General features: G+C 35.2%; 1 non-coding gene and 1 pseudogene across 1 annotated transcript; both read left to right on the top strand.

Annotated features, from left to right (window-relative positions):
- The first annotated feature begins 2,264 nt into the window (after positions 1-2,264).
- Positions 2,265-2,377, top strand: LOC115969688. The gene has a single exon (XR_004087040.1). It is a non-coding gene; the product is annotated as a U5 spliceosomal RNA (small nuclear RNA).
- A 9,215-nt stretch (positions 2,378-11,592) lies between these two features.
- Positions 11,593-11,713, top strand: LOC115969699 (annotated as a pseudogene).
- Positions 11,714-12,474: the final 761 nt, after the last annotated feature.

The following is a 12,474-nucleotide window of genomic DNA, read 5'->3' as shown; positions in this document are numbered from 1 at the left end:
GAAACAAAACACAGTATCAAGATCCTCAGCAGAGGCTGAGTATAGATCAATGGCTTCAATATGCTGTGAAATCACTTGGTTGCTATATCTACTTGAAGACTTCAAGATTGAGCACTCCAAGGCTGCACTACTCTACTGTGACAACAAGGCAGCCTTGCACATAGCTGCAAACCCAGTGTTCCATGAGAGAACAAAACATATAGAGGTAGATTGTCATTTAGTCAGGGAAAAAATACAGGCAGGGATGATTAAGACTTTTCATGTCAGGACCAATTTACAACTAGCTGATGTGTTTACTAAAGCACTTGGTGCACCTGCATTCCTGGATTTGATTAGTAGATTAGGATTACTCAATATTTTCAGTCCTAACATTACTTATCCACAATCATGGCAAGACTCAGAAGCTATTTCCACAGCAGAAGTAGCTCTGGTCTTGAGGGGGGCTGTTAAGAAGATCAAACAAAATAGTAAACCTGAAGCAGTGATGAATAAAGGAAGACTGACTCGTGCAAGAAGAACTAAAGAACAAAAGAAGAAAAGGGGATTAAACGACAGTAGCAACAATAACATTAGTATATTACTGAGAAAGCTACTTGTAGCATTAAAAGGAGTAAGTTAAGCACGAGAGATGCACATGGGGTATCTGTGGAGCTGTTAGTGGACAGATGGCTTAAGGTTATTGGAGGAGTGGAATTTGGGAAGTCGTTACAGGTGGTTAGAGGAGGTTGTTAGTTTTCCCGCTCTTTTATTTTTCTGGTACAGTAGTGATTTGTAGTATAAATGTAAAGGTATACTTTGTAATTCATTCATTCTTTGTAATCACAATTCAGAGCAATAAAATCTCTCTCTCATTCAGAAAATTTTCTCTCTTCATTGTTGAAGATTCTCATAGTTTCTTTGATATTTTGCTTGATTGTGGTACTCTGTTTTTCATTTCTGATCTTTAACACACATAATGGGCATGGGTTTTTGAATTGAACAAGGCTCTATATTTTCAAAGGGGATGGTACTTTTGGAATATATATATATATATATATATATTCTTTTCACATATCAAAGGGTACTAAAATCCTCTTCATTTTACGATTAAGATTTCATTTTCTATATCTGATATTATAGTGTACCAAGTCATTTAAAATTTTAAATATGATGTCGCACTGGGCCACTCAATTTAAATATAAACAAATATATAAAAAAGCAAATCAAGTAGTTGGCATATTTCAGGGGTCGTTCTTTACTTGTATAGTTGTATTCTGTGACTATTTTAAGACCACTTTTTAGAGTGTTGCTAATCAAATTCCCATATAGTCGAAAATGCTTCTCTGGCAATTACAAATTAGAAGATAGGCAGCAGTGGTATTCTGCTGCCATGAAAATTTAAGAAAGAAAAGGCGGAGAAAAAATAAAGAAGAAGAAAGGTAGACATGGACAATAGGGTGGGCGAGATGGAGGAGAGGAGGCCAAATGCTTGTGCAATGTACATTATCCTGTTTTTTTTCTATTTGTGCTATCTTTTCATAACGTTTATTGCCGTTTTCGCTTATATGCGTTCCATGAAAGTGTCTGTTAAAAAGAAGCAAGAGAGTAGTGTAAGCTTTGACGTAGGGATTTTCATGTGTGTCATTGCATTTGGCTCTTTGCTCCTCTTGGCTTTTGCATTCTGCGTAGCTTTCTCCAGGGAAATTAAGAAGAGTCAGAAGATTGTGCCTATCGAGATTGAAGAACCTGCACCCGTGGCTCAGTAACTCCAACCATGAAGAAGGTATCTTATGTATCGGATAAATTATGTAGCTTCCACATGGTTGAGGAACGTGATTATGGGGTCCATACACTTAAAAGATGGATCCAACCATGAAGAAGGTATCTTATGCATATATCCAATCCTGCAGCTCAAATTTGTTCCATCGATCTTCTCTCCCAGCCTCAGGTTGTATATAAATACAAGGCAAGCTATGTAATTCAGTGATTGAGAATAATACAGCCTGTTTTCTTTCTTAAATTCACTTCTCTTCCTTGTTTTTTCACTCTTCTTTTTCGAGCTTCCTCATGTTGCACCATTCTTGTTGACTACTTTTTAGTGTCAATATTTCTTGTCCATTTTGGATTATCTTACTCTATGCACAAATTCAATCAAGCATACCGTATGTTTATATTATGACCTAATTAATGATGAATATGACTTAATCCCACATTGTCCAGAAGATAAAGTAAATAATGGAGGACTCTTAATTATAAGGTGCTCTACCCTATGTTTAAACTCATGGAGCCGTGTGGTGAGCACACAGCGAACTATTCTTTCGCCTTTTACTAAAGAATACCGTGTACTCGTCACTTATTGCGGCATACATTAATTTTTGGAGGGTTTTACCTAAAACCCTTACCAAGTTAAGTTAAAGTTATCATTACATGAAAATGTTTACTAAATTAAGGTTTTTTTTTTTTTTTTTTTTTTTTGGAGATAAAAGATAGATAGGTATTGTATTAATAATATCAAACAGTATACAAGCTAAGGATACCCTGTTTTAACGTATATAGAACAAGGGGGGACAATACGCTCATCCGATGCTTATGTGTTAAAGCCCAGCCAATTCGAGAGTTTTTGCACGCCTAGTTTGTCCGAGAAAAGCCTCAGGAATTCTGCTGTGCGACCAAGAGCTGTTGGTATTCATGCAAGTATCCGATAGCCCCTTTCAGTATGTTGTTTGGATGAGAGTGGGTCCGTTCAAAGTAAAACTTGTTTCTGGCATTAAGGTTAATATGGCGTCAATATTTTATTTGGTAATTAATGCATAATCGAACAATATCTAAGTCACAATTTTAGAAACAAGGATACACACACCTTCATTTTGGGACAGTAAGGTTGGCACTAACTTTTCATGGAAGAAAGGGACTCCCTCAAGTGAAACAGAAAATTTCATTACCCTTGCCTGTCTCATAGTTGGTATTTCATTATGACCAATCTGGAAAGTTTGATTATTACATTCTTTATTCTAAAACCAGAAAGTAAAAAACCCTTCCTTCCCCACCATGTGCAGAAAATCATAATCAAAATCTAAAACCTCCATTGATTCCATATTACCAAAAAGTTCTTCCCCAAATATCAAAATACCAATCCTTTTCTACCAACCGAACTCAAACACAAAACCCTTTACCTTGTTATATGTTTGATCATACTTCAACTTCCTATCACAGAATTTTCCTCTTGAAAGTTTTGATCATCCCCAAACCAACACAAAACATGTTTGGAAAATAAAAAATCCTGTTCTAACCAATTCAGATGGAACTAAGAAACAGGTCTCTTCGGCAGAAGTAACTTTAAACTGGCAAGCAGAAAATGCTATGGCACAAAACCAAGTCTTTTCAAAGATTCTTGATAATTAACAAAAGATGGCTGAGGTTGTTTCTCATACCTTCTCATTCTCAAACTCTCTTATTGAAGATTTGAAGAAGAAAATCAAGATGGTTGAACAAGAGTTAGCAACAATTGCTTCCACAGTCAAAGACTTGTCTGTCTCTTTTCCTCTTATTGGACAAAAAGAAAAAGAAAGAAAACAATTGTTACTACAACTTCAATCCATGGAAGGTTCACAGAAGGAAGCCACTTAGATTCTCCCGATGCATGTTCATATGCCCTACCAAACTCGACAATCACTATATAAAGACATGTCCATGCCCTTGACCTCACCATTTACACCAACTTCTCCCTACCAAAACCTACAACCACTACTCACATCCTAATCATAACCCTTTTACACCAAGTGGAATTTTCCCTGGCATAACATATTCAATTCCACCTCAACCAGAACCACAGGTTAACCCACAAAATGAATCCTCTCCTATGAAAAAGGACAAAGAACTAGTATACTAACCCCCATATCCAACTGTATGGGCTTCTTCAAGACCTCCAGATACGAATATGTTGGCTGTGGATCCTGACCCCCCAAACCCAATTTCATCATTTCTCAAAACCCTCACTCTTGAAGATTCGAGAGAACCTTTTGTGCTCCCAATAATTAAGGACTCTGATCTAGACTTGTTTGACCTTGGGCTAGAAGAAGTGTTTATGGCGAATAATGGGCCAAAGGTAGAAGAAGAAGGATGTTCTTCGCCCTACAAAGCCTCCACCTCCACCATCACCAATCTTTCCTCCAACACCCTTTATTCCAGAATATCAAACAAGATTGACCTACTCACCAACCACAAACTCAAAACATTTGTTCACTCTTGATAATGTTCCTCCTTCCAGATGGCATGATGAGTTCTTTAATATGTATTCTTGGTGCATAGATGAACTCCAAGCTCCAAGTGCCACTGTTTCCCAGATTATTGCCAAATTTGTTGCAAGGATCATAGGAAGATTACGAGAATGGTGGATCAATCTAGGAGAATACAGGCAAAGATAGGCAGCTCAATGCAACATACTAGAAGACTTCTTCACGATTGTTCATAATGAATTTCTTGGCTCGGTGACTCATTATACGAAAGTAGCACGAGAAGAATTCTTGTTGATGAAATGTTGCTCATTTGAAAGGAAAGATTTAGAGAAATATTTTGACAGAATGTCAAGGAGATACTACTCTTTTAATGGTATGGTTGATGTCAATGACAAGCATACCTTTCTCAACTCCCTCCCAGAACCATTGGGAGATGAAACACTCTGTATGATGAATCTCCAAAAAATAACTCTGTAGCAAGCTTCCTTGGGAGAAATTTATCAGCATGTGCCCATTGCCCTAGAAAAACTCTGCAACCAGAGAAAATTTCTTTTAAAAATTGACAAGATCCATTGCAAACTTAAAGACAATTGCAAAAGGACTAACTTGTAGATAAAGTGCTATGAGAAAAATTGTGCCTGTCCAACAAAGAGAAGAGATCATTCCAAGAAGTATTCTTGGAAGAAGAGACATTATGCGGGACAAAAGAAAAAAGTTTTAGGAAGAAAAAATGGAAGTTTCTTAGAAGAAAGCAGTTTAAAGGAAAAACTTCAAAAGTCTGTTTTGTATGTAGAAGACTAGGCCATTTTGCAAAAAATTGTCCAAAAAAGGAAAAAGCAGCAAAACTTCTTGAACAAGCTCAGATCCATGTAGATGATACTCCCTTCTTGGATGTGGAATCACTCTTTTCGCTAGATGATAACTACTCTTCTCAAGCTTTGGTAGTTTTGGCCTATTCTACATCAGAAGATGATTCAGACTCAGACAATGACTCAGACCTAGAAATCCAAACAATTTATACATCCCAACCTATTATAGCCCCTCTAACCAATCCCAATCCTATAGCCCAAGTACATATCCTTCTAGACATTTACTCCAAACACATCCCAGTAATAGCCTTGTTTGACACAGGAGCAGTAGCAACAATTCTCCATCCCAAGATTTTACCTGCAGAGTTTTGGTTACCCCATAATTAGATGTTCCGAGCAGCAAATGGAAAAACATTCCTTATCACCCTGAAAAGTAAGCCTCTCTTCATCGGAATCTTTCCGACCCTTACCATTAAACACCAAGTCCTTGGATCTCCTCTTACAGGCAGAGATCTTCTCATAAGATTTGATCTCCTTCATCAAATACCTAGCCTCAGATGGTCTTCAAAAGGACTTATGCACAAACAACATCTTCTCACCTGGACCCAAGTACCCCATCTATTTACAATTGACCCCTTTAACTCTTTGAGACTCCAGATTATTAATGACTGTTGTGCAAACAACCATTCTGAATTTCTCCTTAAAAATCCAAATCCTTTGTGGAGAAACCCAAAATTTTTTATTAACCTTCCCTTTAAGAAGACTGAAAATGTCAACCTCACAAAAGCCAGTCATAGAGGAATGAATCCAGACCATTTAGCCTTGGCCACACGAGAACTATCTATCATCCTTTCAGAAGGCCTCATTGAACCTACAACCTCTTCCTGGGCATGTGAAGCTTTCTATGTCTATAACCATGATGAGCAAGTTCAAGGAAAACTTAGATTGGTAATCAATTATCAAGATCTTAATCATTTTCTTGTAGATGATAGATTCCCCTTGCCAAACAAGAGTGCTCTTTTTCAGCATCTTTCAAATGCAAAAGTATTCTCAAAGTTTGATCTTAAAGCAGGATTTTGGCAATTAGGAATCCATCTAGAAGAGAGATATAAGACAGCGTTTTGCATTCCAAACCACCATTACCAATGGACTATCATGCCTTTTGGTCTAAAAAATGCTCCATCTCAATTTTAGAAAGCAATGGTAACGTTGTTCCAGCCACTCTTGATTAATGCATTAATTTATGTAGATGACATCCTCTTGTTCTCAAAAGATGAAGAATCCCATGCCAAGTTGCTCACTGAATTTTATAATTTAGTGAAATCTCAAGGGATAATGCTTTTAGAAAAGAAAATGGTCATAGGATAGTCTTCTATAGACTTCCTAGGAGTAAATATCTCGGATGGAAAGTATACTTTGCAGCCTCATATAGCTACCTCTCTTGGTGAATTTCCAGACAAGCTCACAAGTGCCAAACAGATACAATAGTTTTTTGGAATTGTAAATTACATGTCAGACTTCATCCCAAAAATCTCCAGATACAGGAATTGTTTAGCTCAATTGTTGAAAAAATCTCCTCCAGAATGGAATTCTGTTCCTTAGCAGAAAAACTTTCCCCTTTACAGATTCCAGGACTAGGTAAACGGATATTGCAGATAGATGCAAGTGATGAATACTGGGCGGTAGCTCTCTTTGAAGAAGTTGATGGAAAAAGAATGGCTATAAAAGTGGTGCATTCAAGTCTTCAAAACTTCATTACCACTCTACCTTCAAAGAAATCCTTATAGTCAAACATGGGATTGAAAAATTCCAGTTCCATCTCCTTGGACATAATTTTTTGGTAGAAATGGACATGTCTTCCTTTCCTAAGATGCTCCAGTTCAAAAGGAAACTGCTCTCACATCCTCAGTTACTCAGATGGGCAAATTGGTTTTCACAATGGTCTTTTCAAGTCAAGCACATTAATGGAAAAAATAATCTTATTATTGATTACCTTTCTAGAAAACCTCCAGTCCTAAACACTACAATCATTCCTCCACCCCTATGTGTATACTCTATTATAGATCCATCCTCCTCCTCAGGATCTTCTTCTTCTGCAAATCCTGATGATATCCTTAAAATGATAGAAAACCTTCCCCAGAAATTAAAGATCAAATAAAAACCTTGACCCTAGAAGCTAGATCCAAAAGAATCATTAGAATCCTTCATAATTATCTCCAAGACCACCACAGACTCTTCCTTGCTGTTTTTCCTGATATAGACCAACCATGGAAAACCCCTTTTGCCTTTTGGATAACTCAATGGACTGTTGCACATTATCTCTACTTGTGTCTTCATTTTGGGCCAGAATTTTACAGATATATTTTCCCACGTGGAAATAGATATTTTCGTAAATTTTGGCTTGAAATTTTGAAAAATGATGCTTCTGAAGGAGAATGGATACAGTATACTAAAGCAGAACATCCAAGATTTGGTTGTAAAATTACCTCAACGTGTTTGGTGGCAAAACTCAATTCCAAAAATGATATTGTGCAGAAGGAATCTTTCACCCAACAGAGATACATTAGGTCACTAATCCAGATGGCACTCTCCACACAGATATGGACACTTCTTGGTATCTTGTCACCATGCTCTCACAATAACAGAATCCCTTAATAAGGGAACCTTATTTGAAATAGTGCCAATTGATCCAGAAGTCTGTAGACAACAATGGCCACATGAAGATCATTGGGAAATACCCATGCCCAATCCTCTTATAGGGTATGATGATCCTTATTATCATAACCATGATCTAGATGTAGATGTTGAGGAAGAATAATTCCAAGGAAGAGATGGATGGAACTAGACATTTTAACATTAAAAAAAGCACCCTTATCTCCAAAAATCTACTTTTCAGAAGAGCATCTAGATGAGTACAATTATGAAGCCATGGCCCCTACCTGCATTGACACCTGCTGATCAGCCCAACAATGGCCAGCTAAGACCTCTATTTTCCTGGACGATTGTCAACACGAAGACAGCCCATACCGTCCTCTCTGGAAGCTCAGTATACTTTGAATGTAAATTATTTCTATAACATTTTGCCTATAAATAGACCTCTAGTGCCTTTGTAAAGGGCAAAGTGAAGAGAAAAAGAAAATCTTTAGAAGTTCTTGTAGGATTATCAGTCCTTGTAAGATGTTCATCAGTGTCTCTTATGTCTAACGTAAAAAGCCTGTTGAATCTAATAATATCTCTTAGCTTGTTAGTAATGGCTCGAGTGTGCACTAGTCATTTCCCATGTAATTAAAAATTTAAAGCCCATTTTTTTTTTTAACTTGTTGTACATCAATCTTTGTGTTACTTTGTCGGCCACCAAAGAAGCTTGGAATCAACTACGTGTTTTGCTTGGTTACTTTGTTGCTTTGAAATGAGGTAAAGAAAGCTATTTTTTGACTAAAGAAAGCTATTAATTAAATAGAAGCTTAGAAATTGAGTGGTTTGTACTCTCTCTCTCTCTCTCTCTCTCTCTCTTAATGTATTATGTAATAATGAACAGAGTACTTGGATAATTTGAAGCAGGTGAACGGCCGATTAAGGAGAGACTTGATAGTGGAGTAAGGAGGTTTAAGTATCACTTGGATTAAAGAGAGCTGTAGATCAAAGCCTATATGTAGAGGCAACGATGCTTTTGAAAATTACAAAGTGAAAAGTGGGAAGCAAAAAATATTGTCCTAATTGCTAAATCTAAGATTTATGATGAATTAAATAGCAAATTGGGGACAAGTGATGGAGAAAATAACTACTTATAAACATCTTAAGATAAGGGAAATGGAAACAATAGACTTAGAATGATGTCAAATGCATTAAAGATGAAGATCAAAGAGTGTTTATAAATAAGAGCAGATTAAAGAAAGATGAAAAATTCATATATTTTGATAAAATATTGAATAGAAGTGACAAAAATATTGGAGTGAATAGGATAACCAATTGAGGATAAAAACTATAGGTGTGTTTAAAAATTCTGGATGACCGAGGTAAAGGACACATTGATAGGATGAAAATGGTAAAAGCTATGGGATCTGATGAAATCTCCATTGAAGTCATGAATTTCAAGTTAGAAATTTGGCAAGATGCTTTAGAATCTAGCTAAAGACTTGGTTAAAGATTGAAACATAGTATATGGAATGTAAATTCAAGAAAAGTAGAAACAAAGATGAAATGGTTGTAAAACTTGATGGTCAAAAGATACCAAATTAAGCATGAGATTTTTCGTTATCTTGAATCAATAATTCATAAGATAGAGATATTGAAAGAGTATAAGAATTATAAGATAAGAGTGGTGTTTATGAAATTGAGAAGTTCATCCGGAGTACTATTCTAAGATTGTAAAAACCTATTAAGTTGAAGGAAAATTTTATTAGACTATTGTACGACCAACTATGCTTTTATGGTATAGAATGTTGAATATTTATAAAATGAGTGTAGATAAATTGAGGATGTTAAGAATATTAGAAATACAAGGAAAAATAAGATTTGAAGTAATAAATTTCTCTTAAAGACAGGGGTGGTCCTTATTGATTAAAATTGAGAGAGAATCACTTGAGATAACTTGGTGGTCATGATCAAGGAGAACAAATATTAATGCACTATTGAAAAAAGGTGAATTGATTCAAGTTAACCACAAAAGGTAGAGGAAGACAAAAAATAACAAAAAAAGAATTAGTAAAAACTGACATGTCAATTAAGGAAGTAACATATTGTATGACGTCAAATAGAACAGAATGACAAAAATTAATGCATATAGTTAACCCTGACTAGTTTGTTCAGAATCATAGCCCACTTAAAATTTTGGGACCAAATCTTGATTGTTGTTGTTGTTGTGTTGATAGTATTTCTTTTGCAAATGGTTTAAGGGTCTGATGAGATTTCATCCTTTCCCTAATTGGAATATAATTCTCTTCATTTTATGGTCAAACTTATATTTGTCACAACTAACATATTATAGTGTCATGTCATTTACAATTTTAAATGATGAAAGCATTTGATGCACCTTTAAGTTTGTAATATTTCATTTGGACCATGAATAGATCCGTTTCAAACATATAGGATGAGGTTGGTTCAATTCCAACCCTCTATCCCTTTTTTTTTCAAAGAAAAAGTTTATTTTTATTATTAGCAAGCATACAAATATAGGATATTAACTACACGCTTATAAACAAACCCTAAAGTCAGGTTGTTGCCATATTCCTAGGTCGTTTTTGTTAAAGGTTATGCAGATTTGCCAAGTCTTTACCAGCTTATTTCTGTGACAGATTTGAGACCACTCTTTAGAACATTTCGTAACCAATTTCACATACTCACATGCTTGGGCAATTATAAATTAGAAGTTATGTAGCAATTATGTGGTATTCGAAAATTAAGAAAGAAAAAAAGAGAAGAGAATATATATTGGCCACCACGAATGTTGAGATGGATGAGGGGAAGCAGAATACTTGTGCAATATATGTTGTAATTTTTGGTATCTATTTGTTCTATATTTTCTTACTGTTTGTTGCGATTCACATGTACATAAACTCATTGAAAGACGAGGCGAAAAAGAAGCTGGGGAGCCATGTATTCGATATCGTAGGGCTTGTCATATGCATCTTTCCAATTGTCACATTAGCTCTCTTTGGTTTGACAACCTGCGTGGTTATCCTTAAGGATATAGATCGGTGTCGAAAGGTTGTGCCCGTTGAGATTGAAGAACTTGCTTCTACGGTTTAGCTCCACCAATCATGGAGGAGTTATTTCATGCATGCATTGAACAACATAGAATGAAGTATATATTGGATGTATGAAATATTACAATGACACAACTATGAATTAATGGGCTGTCAAATTTTTTTTTTTTTTTTTGGTTGAGAAAATAGTATTTTAAACCTTGTCATCCGTATTTTGATAATTACTATTTTATTATCAAGTCAAGACATTAATTAGTTTTTTTGTGTAGGTGAAAATTGAATACCAAATCTCCTATTCGACGATAAGAGACTTCACATGTTGAATTAACTAGAATCAAATTAGTTAGGTAGTGTGTTTGTAGTTCAACAATAATTTTTAACTGAAGTAACAAAGTTGAATTGGTAGAGTTTGTTTCATCTTCTCTCTCAACCTTAGGGTGTGTAGAAATACAGGGTAAGAAGCTATGTAATTCATTGACAGAGAATAATACAAGTTTTCTTTCCTGAATTCACTTTTCCTTCTTTTTCGTACTTTTCTCTTTCGATCTCTCTCTCTTCCCTTTAATCAAAATACTTTCACTGCTTTGAAATCTATAATTCATTTGCCTACAATGGATTAAAAAATATATAACTAATAAAATCAATATTTCAAAAAATCCACTATATATACATGAGCACTTTTCAATATCATGGTCAATTAAACCAAGAATTGAAAATTTGTCACCACCAAAATAGATTCCAAGGATGTAACTTCTGGTTCATTCCTAATGCAGAATATGAAGTTTTCCCACATTGGCTAAGAGAGAAAACGCAAAATGAGGACTCTTAGTTATAAGGTGCTCTACCAAAATGGTTAAACTCATAGAGCCGTGTGGTGAGCACAAAGCAAACTATTCTTTCACCTTTTACTAAAGAATACTGTGTGCTTGCCACCACTTATTTTGCACCATACAAGATCATTTGGGAGCATTTAATTTACTGTGATGTGCCCATAATGTGATGCACATTACATTAATGAAATCCTGTAGCAAAGAAATCAGTATTGACATATTTGTAATTAATTCGAAAGAAATCTAGCACCAATAATATCTACATAGACCATTTGCAATTAACCCTATTGGTAATTAAACTTGGAATGTTGGTTACAAGTTTCCTTTTATAGGTTCTCATTTTCCTTTATAGGAGAATGATAATATCGAAGAACCACTAGATTCTAAGCAATGGCAAATGATTTTCTTAAATGTATAGTATTGACCTAGCCCAAAACTGCGCCTAGCAAAGGTGAAGTTGGGGGTTCCACCTCAAAAAAAAAAAAAAAAAAAAAACTTTTTTTTTTTTTAGAAATAATTATAACATGCTGCTAATTCGCTTGAACCCTTTCCCCCCTAGACTCCCAAGTACTTTGTGTATGGGGAGGTGCCATTTCAGCTACAAGGCCTTTGGCAAAAAAAAAAAAAAAAAAAAAAAAAAAACCTAAATATAAGATTCTATGGTGAAATATACCAACATAATTTGTTCTTTTTAAAAAAATGAAATTATTTGTTCATTTAAAATCTTCGTAGAGCCCACTAAAACATAAATCTTATTGGGCTTATTTCATGGGTTACTAAAGCTTATTTACCGTGAAAGACCTTTTATTCCCTCCACTTGATGAATATTAGGGTTTTTTTTTTTTTTAATTACTATTCTATAATTCTTACCACTGGAATTAGAAATATATTACTGCATTACACATATAGAATGAGC

The sequence above is a fragment of the Quercus lobata genome, chromosome 11, assembly GCF_001633185.2.
Source record: "Quercus lobata isolate SW786 chromosome 11, ValleyOak3.0 Primary Assembly, whole genome shotgun sequence".
NCBI classification, from domain to species: Eukaryota; Viridiplantae; Streptophyta; class Magnoliopsida; order Fagales; family Fagaceae; genus Quercus; species Quercus lobata.
Note: the sequence above shows the minus strand (reverse complement) of the source record. Positions and strands in the feature narration are given on the sequence as shown.